Below are 14,676 nucleotides of genomic sequence, written 5' to 3'. Positions count from 1 at the left end.
TAAATGGTCTCCTTATAAGAAGAGGAAATTAGGACAAAGACCATATGAAGAGAGAGAAAGAATACAGTCATCTACAAGCCAAGGAGAGGGGCCTTAGAGGAGATCAGTCCTGCCAACACCATCTAACTTCTACCCTCCAGAATTGTAAAACAATAAATTTCTACTGTTGAAGCCACCCAGCCTGTGGCACTTTATTATAGCTGCCCTAGCAAACTAATGCAGTAATATTGTAAGAAGAGTGTGTGGAATGGAAGATCTTGTGATCATTTAGGAAAATACAATCTTCCAGAAAAAGTATTCTGAAACAAATAAGCAACAACAAAATGAAAGAAAGAAGATTAAACATTTTTGAGTAAAGAAATATTAAGAATTTCTACACGGTTAAAAAAAATTATCAGAAGCAAAAGCAGGAGATAAATGTCAAGCAGAGAGTATAATTGGAGCTCTCATTACACACAAAGGACTATCTCATAGATACTATCTCATTAATAATAAATCTCAAAAAGAAAATAGACTAAGGATGTGAATTGATATTTCCTGAAAAAATTAATACACGTGATCCTTAAACATGTGAAATGATGCTCTACCTAAATAATAGTAAGAGAAAATATAAATTAAATTCTCATTTTCCAACTATAACTTTAACAAAATTCAAAGTTTGAGAGCACTTTCTGTTGTCAAGTCTACAGTGAAACAGGTTGTGGGAGAGGAGAATGAGATTTCTATAAGGAGTAAGTTAGGAATTTCTACTAGTTACAAATGTATTCACTCTTTGACCTACTAATCTTTGGAATTTATCCTATAGATTTACTAGCACCCATATGAAATGATGCACAAGCTTATTCATTGTGGCATTTTTTTGTAACAGCTTAAGTTTTAAAACAGTATCTTTATCCATATTTAGAGAAGTGATTAAATAAGCTACTACATGCACATTCAATGGAACATTATACAACTGTAAAAAGAATAAAAAAGCCCTTTATATACTAACGTAGAAAGAACTCCATGATATATTTAAGTGAAAAAATTAATTATAGAACAATGTAATATATTGTGTTAACTTTAATCTTAAAAAGATAAAATATATATCTGTGTTTTATTTGCCTTGTGTTTGAAGAAACACTGGAGGAACATGCAAGAATCTAAAAAAGTGGCTAATCATGACAGTAATGGACAGAAACAGACAGAAAAGATAAATACAAATGTATTATTTCTGTACTGTTCTGATGTTTGAACCACATGGATATTTACACAAAAATTACACTAAATTTTAAGAAGAATGATGGAAAGTACCATAAGAATTTTCTACTCTAAATGAAATGAAATTTAAGAATTTTGGAAGAAAAATATGTTCTGTTGGCAAAAAAAGTATGGAAAAGACTCGCTTAAACAATTGAGAAATTCTTTACTCCCAGGTATTTCAAAGAATTCTGCAGGCTACTTATTGTTGTTAGTAACCAATAGGTAGTTAATATTTGACAGCATGTGCCCAATGTATCCAAATTTAGTTTCCTCTTTTTCTTTCTTTCTAAAAGCACCTATTACTACCTTAAAGAGCAAAGTTTGATAAACCTTATTCTATGTATTAAAATGGCATGTTAATAAAATGTTCAACCAAGGCAGCAACCTTGGAATACTACATTTTTGTGGTGATTTACTTAAATTGAAGCTTAAATATTGTGGCATTCTTCTACAGACGATCTGCTCTTTTAAAGACTAGGTAAGGGGCTTTCCTGTTGGCTGAGCAGATAAACAATCCACTTGCAATGCATGAGAAGAAAGTAGCTGTGGGTTCGATGAAGGGAATGCAACCCACTCCATTATTCTTGCCTGAAAAATCCCATGGACAGAAGAGACTGGAGAGTTTCAGCCCATGGGGTCACCAAGAGTCAGACACGGCTGAGCTGCTGAGCACAAGGAAGTGTTACAGAGGTGCAGAGAAGGTAGTGCCCTTTTTGGTTAAGGTGATTAGAAAAAGATTATTTGTAGGACTGTGAATCAGCCCTTGAACTAAGGTAATTGACTGATTGAACCAGTAGGTAGGTAATTGATTGAACCAGTGTAATGAATGAAAGTTTCAAAAATGTCACTCTAAGCAGTAAACTGTGGGAAACACTGTCACAAAATGGGTGTCTTTCTGGGATCTTACAAAAAAATCTGTTGGCCATTTTTTTCTTTCTCTGCATGAACCAGTACTATACCGTCTTATTTACTATAGATTCATACTAAGTTCTGACATTTGCTATTACAAATCCTTATTTCCTGGTCTTCCTTAGAAGTCTCCTAACTGATCTTAGACATTCTATCAAATTCCATGAAATTTTTTTTTTCAGTTTATTCAGCTGAGTAACTTTTAACCAGATTTATCTGGGACTTCTAAGAGCCTGTTTTTAGTCATAACCAATATGCCATGCAGTATGGCATGGTGGAAAGAGTCATGGGTCTTCTCACCCTCTATATTTTCTACCCAGCTGAAACCAAGTGATGTTATCTTTAAACTCCATGAACCTCTGATTTTTCATTTATAAAATATACATAGTAGCATTTATCCCATAAAGTTGCTTTGTGAATTAAAAGTTATATAAATGGTAAACTTATATACCCATGGAAGCTTTGGTTATTTATTTTTTTATATCCAATATGTTTAGAAAAAAAAATCACGGAAAGATAATACAAAGCCTCAAGGTAGTTCTTGATTCGGAAGTGTGTGTGTGTGTGTGTGTGTGTGTGTGTGTGTGTGTGTGTGTGTAATTCGATTAAGAACTAAAGCATAGATTAAAAAACAAAACTAAATTCTAATATAGTAACTGAATGGTAAAATGATTTCAGAAAAAACTATTTCTCATTTGAGTAATATACAAAATGAGTTATACTTTTAAATTAGTATTTGTAATTAAAGTGTGTGTGTGTGTGTGTGTGTGAGTGATAGTTGCTCAGTCGTGTCCAACTCTTGGTGACCCCATGGACTGTCGCCTGCCAGTCTCCTCTGTCCATGGAATTCTCCAGGTAGTTGTGCATAAATTTTTATTTATCTAGAAATAGATGTCCATAGCATTTGCTGCTGCTACTAAGTCACTTCAGTCGTGTCCGACTCTGTGCGACCCCAGAGACGGGAGCCCACCAGGCTCCCCCGTCCCTGGGATTCTCCAGGCAAGAACACTGGAGTGGGTTGCCATTTCCTTCTCCAATGCATGAAAGTGAAAATTGAAAGTGAAGTCGCTCAGTCACGTCCAACTCTTAGCGACCCCATGGACTGCAGCCTACCAGGCTCCTCCATCCACATAGCGTTTAAAACCTAGAAAATTGACTCTTCAATCTCAGGCAGTAATTCACCAGAGAAAAATATACAATTCTGCTTTCAGAGAGCCGTGATTGATTGTTAAGCCCAATCGAACCTATCATTTAGTCAATTTTCAGAATCGCTGCTCTGAGTATAACTTTATAGTCATGTCTAAATTTGAAGTAAAATAAATTATTGTTGAATTAACTGACAATTTTTCCCAGAATGATTTGAATTTAATGCTTATACTGATTGAATTAATGAATCCCTTGGCACAGCCAGAATATAGCCAAAGAATAAACTCAGAAGAAATTATTATTCTTTAATCGAAGTGTTTTTCAAAATAGCAGGTCATAGCTTCAAAGGTTCCCACCACTTTCATTTTCTCAAAAGGTTAACAGTCAATGGGATGCTGACTAACCAGAAAAACTGTAGGCTTTAACTTATATCTTATATTGTGAGGGGTTCATCATATTGTCCTGGGCACCCTGGCAAAGACAGGGGAGTCAAATATTTGTCTTTCGCCTAATGCTAGGCTCAACAGTCCTAAAGTTCTTGAATTCCCTAGCAGGGTTAGTTAGAGAGTGTCTATCATAGATTGTTAATTCTCTAAGAAAACATTTTAAAGTGGCTTCTAATTGGCCTCATGCAAGGGTATAAGATTAGTGAGAAGAAGTCTACTTAGACAGAAAGGGGTTAAATTAGACCTGGAAACTTCCTGTAGCAATTTATGTAAAATTCTACATAAAATTCTTCTAAATGGAGTATGGAGTTTAAACCTAACAGTATTTTAGATACACAGAGCTTACCTCTGTGCACCCACACTCACGAAAGTTTTACTAATTATTTTAAATACACACAGAATAACAGCAACATTTTTTCAAGACTCTATTTAATAAATGTAATAATATGATGACCATGAAACTTTAGGCTTTGTATGACATCATGCATGCATATGTGTGTGCGAAGTCTCTTCAGTTGTGTCCAAATCTGTGTGACCCTATGGACTACAGCCTGCCAGGCTCCTCTGTCCAAGGGATTCTCCAGGCAAGAATACTGGACTGGGTGGCCATGCCATCCTCCAGGAGATCTCCGACTCAGGGATCAAACCCGCGATTCTTAAGTCTCCTGCATTGGCAGGCATGTTCTTTACCTCTAGCAGCACTCGGGAAGCCCCCATTACATCATAGTTCTAAACAAAGGAGCATTCATTCATTATATTGTTTAACAAAGATTTATATTTTAGCTTTATGCCAAGCACTAAAAATAGAAATATCCAAAAGATATTCTTGTTCCCCTTATGAATATTGGTCAAGTAGGGCAGCATACAAAAAATATGAATAGAATATGGAGTAGATTAAAAAAAAGCTTGGAGGGATAGCACAGGGAACTCTTCTCAAACTCTGTAATGACTTATGTGGGAAAATAATCGAAAAAAGAGTGGATATGTGTGTATGTATAACTGATTCATCTTGCTGTACAACAGAAACTAACACAGTATTTTATTTTCTTTTTTGTCTTGTTTTGAACTTTTTATTTCGTATTGGGAATAGCCAATTAACAATGTTGGTGACAATTTCAGGTGAGCAGTGAAGGGACTCAACCATACATATACACATATCCATTCTCCCCCCAGAACACTGTCCCACCCAGGCTGCCTCATCATATTGAGCAGAGTTCCCTGTACTATACAGTAGGTCCTTGTTGGCTATCCATTTTAAATACAGCACTGTGTACCTGTCCATCCCCAACTCCCTAACTATCCCTTCCCCTCAGCAACCATAAGTTCATTCTCTAGGTCAGTGAATCTCTTTCTGTTTTACAAGTTCATTTGTATCATTTGACTTTAGAGTCTGCATATGAAGGATGTCATATATTTCTCCTTCTCTGCCTTACTTCACTCAGAATGACTCTCTGAGTCCTTCCATGGTGCTGTCAATGGCATTACATCATTCTTTTTAATAGCTGAGTAATATTCTATTGTATATATGTACCACAGTTTATCTGTTCCTCTGTCAATGAATATTTATGTTGCTTCCATGTCTCGGCTATTGTAAATAGTACTGCAATGTATATCGGGGTGCATATATCCTTTTGGATGTTTTTCTCCAGACATTTCCCCAGGAGTGGGAATCCAGTATCTCTCTATTTTTAGTTTTTTAAGGAATCTTCATCCTGTTCTCCATAGCGGCTCTTCAATTTACATTCCCACCAACAGTGAAGGAAGGTCCCTTTCTCTCCATACCCCCTCTAGCATTTATTGTTCGTGAATTTTTTGATGATAGCCATTCTGGCTGGGGTGAGGTGATATCTCACTGTAGTTTGGATTTGCATTTCTCAAATAATAATTAGCAATGTTAGTCTCCAAAATTTACAAACAGCTCAAGACACTTAACGGCATCAAAACAAACAACCCACTCAAAAAATGGGCAGAAGACCTAAACAGACATTTCTCTGAAGAAAACATACAGATGACCAATAGGCACATGAAAAGATGTTCAACACATTTTAAATTGACTATACTCCAATAAAAATTAAAAAAAAAAACAAACCTGTAGGTTCACTAAAGTGGCAGAGCAAAGCATAAATTAAGATGGGCTGATGGCAGAAAAGGAAATATTGAGGAGTCTTTAGCTTAATGGTCCAAGGTGGAGATTATGAAGCCCCAGAAGGTACTAGCAGTGAATCGGGAGCTATCACCTGAAAGTAACAACAATGGTGATAATCACGACAGTAAAAGCTAATACTGAGTGCTGACTCTTTGCCAGGTAACATTCTAAGATCTTTATATATAGCACATTTAGTGTTCAGAATAACCTCAAGATGTTTATTCAATTTTTATTTCCATTTTACAGATGTGGAAACTAAGGCAATGAGCAGTCAAGTATCTTCCCCAAGCTCACACCAATAGTAAGTAGAAGCCCTGTCAAGCTGAAATTCAAATTCAAACGAGGACTCTAGAGTCTTGTCTTCATAACTAAGAATTCCATGGAAAATAAAGAGTAACATGAGTGCTAGATGTTTCTCTTAGATGATTCCATGGATGGTGTGCAAGTATTAAAAGTATAACTTGAGGAGAAAGAGCGTGATGGGAGTGAAGAGATAATTAAGTTTAATTCTTGTTCAATTTGGGGGTCTTGTCAGAGATAAACGGAGTAGACTGCTCTTAGAAACAGGAGTTTTAACCAGAAAGAGGGTTGAAAATGAGATAGATATTTGGAGGGCATTGTACTGACGTCATAAACTCACCCAAGAGTGAGTGGAGTCAGAAAAGATTCCAGAATGAAGTTAGGGATTTAAATCAGTGTTGCGGAGACAAAGGAAGATGACTGTTGGACTGCACCCTGAAGGCCTACGAGCTTTGTAGTCACCCAGCCTGGAGAGCAAAGAAACGACCTAGAAACAGCAACATCCATGGTTTACTGGACAGAGGGTCTTACATGTCTGAAGCAAAGCGTCTTGAAACAACACCCTGCTGTGTAAGCAGGCAGTGGGAAGGACATGGCAGCATCTCTTCTCCAGGGAGAAAGAGGATACCATTTACAAGGGGAATTCACGGCCCCTGGCTCATCAGTTACCAGGGAAACCAGTGGCTGGGGTAAACACAAAGGTACTTACTGATTAACCCCTATAATTAAGATGAGTGGAGAGTCAAGTAAGTGACTGGTCAAGCAGGGCTGTAAAGAGAGCAAGATAGCCATCTTGAGTGGCCTGACCATATGATGAGCTGGCAAAGAATTCTAAATCGAAATGGTCAGAGAAGAGTTTTCAAATGAGGAGGCAGTGAAGATGCTAAGGGATTCAAGGGAGTGTGAATATCATGCATAGATCAAGTAAAATGAGGAATGAAAGGTGATGCTTCTTCTTCTTGCATCTCCTGCATTGGCAGGTGGATTTTTTTTTTACCACTGCATCACCTGCCTGTCAGTGAAGGAGATGCAAGAGATTTGGGTTCAGTCCCTGGGTCGGGAAGATCCCCTGGAGAAGGAAACGACAACCCACTCCAGTATTCTTGCCTGGAGAATTTCATGGACAGAGGAGCCTGGTGGGCTACAGTCCTTGGTGTCCCAGAGGTGGACATGACTGAGCTGCTGAGCAGCACAGGGCAGCAAGAGCAATTTCAGGACAAAATTAAGATTTTAGTTAGCTAAATAGTAATCCTAAGTATCTGAATAAGTAACTAAATGCTTGAAATAGCACAGACGACAGACTAATTACTTTACATGGTGATAAAGAGGTTAAAAAATGAACACAATATCTTTTCAGTGCTCTACTTTGAGCACACAATCCTGATCATGGTTTCTATGCTCATCTTTGCTACCTCTATCAGTACTTTGTACCTGTCCTGAATCAAAATATGTTATGTAACCAAGTACCTATGCCAAATTATAGAAAGCAGTTAAACAATCACATGTGAAGAACTGATTCACTGGAAAAGACCCTGATCCTGGGAAAGATGGAAGGCAGGAGGAGAAGAGGACGACAGAGGGTGAGATGGTTGGATGGCTTCACCAACTCAATGGACATGAGTTTGAGCAAGCTCCAGGAATTGGTGATGGACAGGGAAGCCTGGTGTGCTGCAGTCCATGGGGTCGCAAAGAGTCATACGTGACTGAGCGACTGAACTGAGCCGAAACAATCAGAAGCAGTGATGCTATGAAAAACAAAACAAAACAAATAAACAAAAATGTTAAATTCATGAACGGAATTGCAAGGGTAAAGTTAAGCAAGTCAGGTAATCATTTAAAGCCATCACATTTATTCAAACCAGATTATTTATCTCTCCATAGGCTCTCAACCTTAAGAAATCACTGAATGTTAGAAACTGAAGAGATAGGGAAATCAGGGCCTTTGGAACTAAAATAATCTGCCAAAAGTCACAGAGCTTTTACTGGCAGAATATAAATTGGAACACATCGCCTGAGTTGTGTTGGTGACACTATACCAAGTCCTTACAGACTTTGTAGTCTAAATCATTTGAACTTGTACCTGAAAACTCCACATACCTCAGTAAGTCTGCTACGTTAAATATTTATACATAGACTGATACAGAAATTGAAACATTTGATCATGCTTATGACTAAATATATTACTGAATATGCTACAACTCTTTATTATTATTCATGTACCTAGTAGGTAAAATCAACTTGAGGCAGGAAGCAAATGGGCCCACCAGGGTAAAGCAGTTGGAGGTTAATTCTCTTCTGACCAAAACTCCAAGATTAATGGAATCTAGAAAGAGGGTACTAATCAATTTATTTGCAGGGCAGCAATAAACAGACATAGAGAACAGATCTATGGACAAGGGGGAAGGGGAGGAGGGAGAGGGTGAGATGTGTGGAGAAAACATGGAAACCTACAATACCATATGTAAAATAGATAGCCCATGAGAATTTGCTGTAGGGCTCAGGCAACTCAAACAGGGGCTCTGTGACAATCTAGAAGGGTCGGATGGGGAGGGAGATGGGAGGCAGGTTCAGAGGGAGGGCACATGGGTATACCTATGGCTGATTCTTGTTGATGTTTGACAGAAAACAACAATTCTGTAAAGCAATTACCATTCAATTAAAAATAAAGAAAGTGGCACACACACACACACACACACACACACACACAAAATAGCAGGGCAATTAAGGGAGGAGGCTGGACCCTGCACAGACCACATATTTCTTGTTCCCAAAGTCAGGAGACATCCTCGACCATACATGTGCAGAAAATGCTCCTTGGAGGCCAAAGGGGCGTCATGTCAAGGGATGTTCTACCCAGACACCTTTTCACTAGGATCTCTCTTGGCTAAGAGATATGTGTGCACACATGGAGGATCCTGAAGTGAAGTGAAGGGAAAGTTGTTCAGTCGTGTCTGAGTCTTTGTGACCCCATGGACTATATAGAATGGGGTCTATTCTAGACCCCATAGAATTGGACTATATAGTCCATGGAATTCTCCAGGCAAGAATACTAGAGTGGGTAGCCTTTCCCTTCTCCAGGGGATCTTCCCAACCCAGGAATCGAACCGGGATCTCCTGCATTGGAGGTGCATTCTTTACCAACTGAGCTATCAGGGAAGCCCTGGGAGGATCCTGAGATACACCAGATGACTGTGAACCAGGTAAATCAGAATGATTGGCCAAAGGAAACCCAGAAGAAATACCCCATAAAAGTGATTCAAACTACTACTATGAGGGTGTGACTTAGCAACTCAGGGACTCTCCCTCTGAGTCTATCCACAACTACTGTACTCTTTTTCCTCCTAATAAATACTTCACTTGCTTCACTACTTTCTGTCTTTGTGGAATTTCTTTCTGCAAAGCCAAAGGGCTGGGGCCCTTGTCACTGGCCACTGATCGAGTGGCCAGGATCTGGTTCTTTCACCACCACGACCCAGCCCAATCTCTGGTTGGGAACCAAGCCCGGCTCCAAGCTGTTGCAGGCCAAGGCCACCTGAGTTCAATCTGTTAATTAATGATTATTCTCAAAGAAGATGTCTATTTCCAAGGAGTGTTCAAAAAGATAAATCCTCATGACTGATTACCATTAGTTTCTTCACATTTTGGCACAGTGTTTATCCTCTATAAATAGCTGAGGAAAACCTGCAAAAGAAGAATGCTCTCAAGGACTGGAAATTTTCCTCCTTAGCAGTGTAAATATGTCTATGGGTAGGCCTTATATTCATTCATAATGTATCATCCAAGAGTGCTTCTGAATTCTCTAAAAAAAAAGAAAGTGTACCTCAAATTTAGGGAAACTAGGTTATTTGACCAAACATTTGCTTCCAAAGAAAGGAATGAGGAGAAAGAATCCAACACTTAAAACCTTTATGTTTTTTAAAAAGTGATATCACTTTTTATATATAATGTAGTCTATAACTGTATATGACTATGCTAGTTAATCCAAAGAAGCCAGTGTTTTTGTTCTGTGTACTTGTCTGTATTTCAATTAAAATCTTCATTTTTAAAACTGGAATAAGCAGAAACCACTGTAATTGCTATTGTGAAAGTGAAAGTCACTCAGCTGGACTCCTCGTGAGCCCATGGACTGCAGCCTGCCAGGCTCCTCTGTCCATGGAATTCTCCAGGCGAGAATACTTTCAGGGTAGCCATTCTCTTCTCCAGAGGATCTTCCCAACCCAGGGATCAAACCCAGGTCACCCACATTGCAGGCAGATTCTTTATCATCTGAACCACCAGGGAAGCCCAAGAATATTGGAGTGGGTAGCCTATCCCTTCACCAGGGGATCTTCCTGACCCAGGAATTGACCCAGGGTCTCTTGCATTTCAAGTGGATTCTTTACCAGCTGAACAACCAGGAAAGTCCATAATTGCTACTGTACAGAAGTAAAATTTGCCATCCCAAAATGTGTCCCTTTGGCATGATGATTAATTCAGGCTGATTATTTTTAAGAAGCAGAAGACTCGGGAAGTCTTTTTATCATCCCCTTCACTGCCTAAAAGAATTTAAACAAAGGGCTGGAATAGAGTTATCACTGAGATACCTATTAGAAATATGCGCCATGTATGGTGGGGGGCAATGGTGATCAGAGTCCACTCTGTGTCCCACAGTCTCTGCACGGCCCAGCAAATATTTGTTTACTAGACATTTGCTTTCCCATCACCGTGTGAATTACTTTCCTCTCCTCTGAAGTCCCAAACCACTACCTGTCCACCCCCCCACCCCACCCCCACCGCCAATTCCTCATTGGTCTTCAGATGAAAATGATATTTAAGGTGAGTATTTCAGCTGTTTTGGTGAGTTACTCAGTTTTCCTAGGTCTGTCCCATGTGTATATGTTATTAAACTGTGCTCAATTTTCTCCTATTAATCTGCCCCATGTCAATTTAATTCTTAGACCAATCAGAAGAACCTAGAAGGGCAGAGGAAAATTTCTTCCTCCCTAACGTTGTGACTGAAGTTTGTATTTAAGACTCCTTAATACAAGTCATGAAGTAAAACTTTTTATTCCTAAAATGCAAGCGAAATTTTTAAGATAAAAAAAAAATTATGGATAAACATTTTAGTGGTTTTATCACTGAAACAAAGGTATTTTATTTAGGTAAAGAAAATGAATCTTTTTTTGCTAAGAATATAGTCACTATTGCTCATTAAAATCTCTTAGATTGACAACAAGCTCAGAACAAGGAGACACAAATCACTTTAGAGGACTAGGGCTAGCAGTTAGTAAAATTAATGGTCAGGAATGACTTGGGAGGATCTGAAAAATAAGAAAGTCTGCATTAAGATCAATTATAAAAATGGCCAAGTAAGTAAAACTTACAAAGGCCAGGGGTCGGGCTTATCACAAAGAAGAATCTATATTGGAATTTGGGAGTTAGAATTTCTCAGCAAACTCGTAATTTCAAAATGTCAAATTGGAAACTTTTGCTCCAAAATAAGCTCTCCTGGGGAAAGTATTATGAGTTATAATGCCTAAAAAAAGAAGCTATTACTTTCAGGTATGTCCATATAGTAAGCACTCAATAATGTTTGTTGAATAAGTAATAAAGTGTCTCCTTGGCATCAATTGTTGCCCTAGAAATGTTTTGCGTTGCATTTTAGAAATTCTAATTTTTTTCCTGAGGTATTTGTGTTCCTGATGTGCTCAATTAAAAAAGGCTGAGGACAGAAAGTTACTAGAGAAACGCAGCTCTACTTCACTTAGTTATCTTACCCAATGCAGTTTAGGGGAGATATCCCAGGAAGTCTCTTCAGCCACATATTTTCATTACTTCACCTTTCAAGATAAAAGGAATGAGGAGAAATTAACCAAGAGAAATGAAAAATATCACTGTATACAATCTATACATGTATGACATGGGTAAAGACCAACCAAGGCCAATCATAACTAGAGAACTTGATGCCAATCTAGCAAGAATGTTCCCTAGAATAAAGTCCTACACTTTTCCAGGTATTTCTCTGGTGTTCTCAGAGACCCTTTTTTCTTCCCTCACAGTCTTTACTTCTCTTCTCAAACCCTGACTTCCTGGCTTCCAATAATCTAAGATTTCATACTACCTATCCACTCACCCCGTCTCCACCTCCAAGTATAACCAGTATTTTCCACCGAGAACTTCTATTTAGTAAGTATAGCCTTTTTAATAGAAGAGGTTTACTAACTGAATACATTGTGAATATATCTCCATATGAAACAAACCATATAAAGTGAATTATCAGCTAAAAATTCTTCTCTGAGGTAATTTGAAACCAAAGTCAGATTTGGCTGAAGTACAGAAGATCTAGTTTTCTTTAACCTGAAAATATGTAGTAGTTGAATTCCACAGAAGGATTTGGCAATGCAGTAATCTGTTTCTAACCAGGGCCTAATTTCTTGCTATTACCAGTGGTTTCTGGTCAAAGTATTACAGTCAGCACATTGTAGAAGATATCTGGGAGAGGGGCTTGCTGAGTGCCAAACTGGAATTGGAATTTCATTCCTGGTGGCCTATCTGCACGTATCTCTAAAGGCATCCTAGTTCTGACACTGTGCTAAACACAAACAAAGGAGAAATCAGAGCAGAAAAGCAATCTGTATCCATGGTTTGCTCTCAAACTGGCTTTCTCCACTTGAGCGAAGAAACCAACATACAGAACAAATGCTGCGCAGAGAAGGGAGGGAAACTTAAGACATTGTACAGTGCAGCAAACTCAAAAATGTAACATTCACAAACCATTTTTAAAGCCTATAATTTGTGCTAGAATGATTCAGAGTGACGGGCCTTTCATACAGCTGAGCCTGGATATTATACCAGAATTCAGCCTTTCCTTTTACTTTCTCAAGGCCTCCAAAAGCTAATTGGCTGCACTGGGGCTCCACGTATCTGTTCACTGACTTCTTTTTTTAAAGCACCTACGGCTCAGAAGCCTATTAGGAGCCAGCATGGCACAAAGACAAGGATGCCAAGATGAATAAGCCATGGCTCCTGACCCCTAGACTGCTTGTATTCAAATCTGGGTACAAATATTTGCTAATGATTTGAATTTAAGCAAATTATTCAATCACTTTAAGCCTCAGTTTTTAGATTTTTAAAACACAAAGAAAAAAAATGTATCTACTTTTTAGGAGCTGTTGAATGATGGTATGAGGTGAGACGCAGATCCAGGGTTTGGCACGGCATCTGCCCCAGAGTGAGTACTTAGTATGTACCTTACTGTCAGGGTCAATTCTATACCTGATATACAGTACATGGTCCTTTATCCCGGAAAATACTATTGCATAAAAGGGGCAGCACTACAGACTTTTTAAATTATTATTTTAACTTATGCCTCTTCAAATGTAGAAAGCAAAATGTATACAGACTATCTGTTATGTCTAAATTCTTTTTTCTTTAAACAGCCCATTCTGGTAAAGCTTTCCTAGTGATAATATTCCGTTCATTACTGAATCGGTTGTAGAGCAAATCTAAATCTGTAGGTTATAATTTTGAAAATCACAGCTCAAGTAAAATTGCTTTTTATTGATTTTTTAAAAAGAAACAGCATCATATAATTTTAATTTTCTGCAATAGCCTTAGTAACCTAGAGTTTAACAATGCCACATGACATCTTTTAAAACTTAAAATAAAGATCTATTGATTTGTTCACTTGCTCTTTTACTATAAGAAAACAAAGACTCTAACTGCGAGTAAATTTCAGCTGAAGACTCTGAAAATAAGATTTTGGTTAAAACATGTAGATATTATCAGTTTTTTTCTATATTTTCTAATATAGGTTGTTGATTAAGTTGTCACACCATCAATTTGCCATATTTAAAAATAACTTGTATTTATGACAGAACATTAAATATTTTGGAGGGATAAAACTTAGAGTTATAAGTGTTAAAGGAAATTTGAAAAAAGTTATGAAATGATATGAAATATTGGCCTCTAAGTGGAAGAGTAGAATCTTTGATTCTAGTATCTTTACTTCATTACACTCATTTCTTTTTTTTTTAACTTCTACAGGAAACATAGCCCAGTATGAGATTATACAATGGGGCCCAAAACATATTACTTGGTTTGGAAACCTTTGTTTGCTCCCTTGAACTGAGTACCAGGAAGCACATTTAAACAGGTGTTAAATGAAAATGACCTCCTTTAACACACTCATCAATCATTTTAGCATCCAATCCCATTCATGGTTGGTACATGTTTTATTAAACTTTTTATTTAACAATATTTATAAAATACTTCATTAAATTGTGTTTTATTTTATAGTAAATGTTATTCCCTTGTGAGTATAATTATTGTGAGCCAAAATTATTAAAGAATTAAATCAGATTTCTATGTAAATCTTAAGATCATTCAACTTATAATTTAATACTAAAAACAGAATATAAAAGATATGCATGACCTATGTATATAAAACACATAAATTATACAACACAAAAGCAAAGAGCATAATAATCACCCAACACTGAACACAGC

The 14,676-nt window shown here is 37.6% G+C and overlaps 1 long non-coding RNA gene across 1 annotated transcript in view; it reads right to left on the bottom strand.

Moving 5' to 3' along the window:
• The window catches only part of LOC122679892, a 434,959-nt gene extending 422,552 nt beyond the window's left edge, over positions 1 to 12,407 (bottom strand). The window contains exons 1-2 of the long non-coding RNA XR_006336569.1: positions 12,302 to 12,407; positions 11,946 to 12,008 (exon numbers count right to left, since the gene is read on the bottom strand). This is a non-coding gene — a long non-coding RNA (uncharacterized LOC122679892). The remainder of the gene's footprint in view (positions 1 to 11,945; positions 12,009 to 12,301) is intronic.
• Positions 12,408 to 14,676: the final 2,269 nt, after the last annotated feature.

The sequence above is a fragment of the Cervus elaphus genome, chromosome 3 (genome assembly GCF_910594005.1).
Source record: "Cervus elaphus chromosome 3, mCerEla1.1, whole genome shotgun sequence".
NCBI classification, from domain to species: domain Eukaryota; kingdom Metazoa; phylum Chordata; class Mammalia; order Artiodactyla; family Cervidae; genus Cervus; species Cervus elaphus.
Note: the sequence above shows the minus strand (reverse complement) of the source record. Positions and strands in the feature narration are given on the sequence as shown.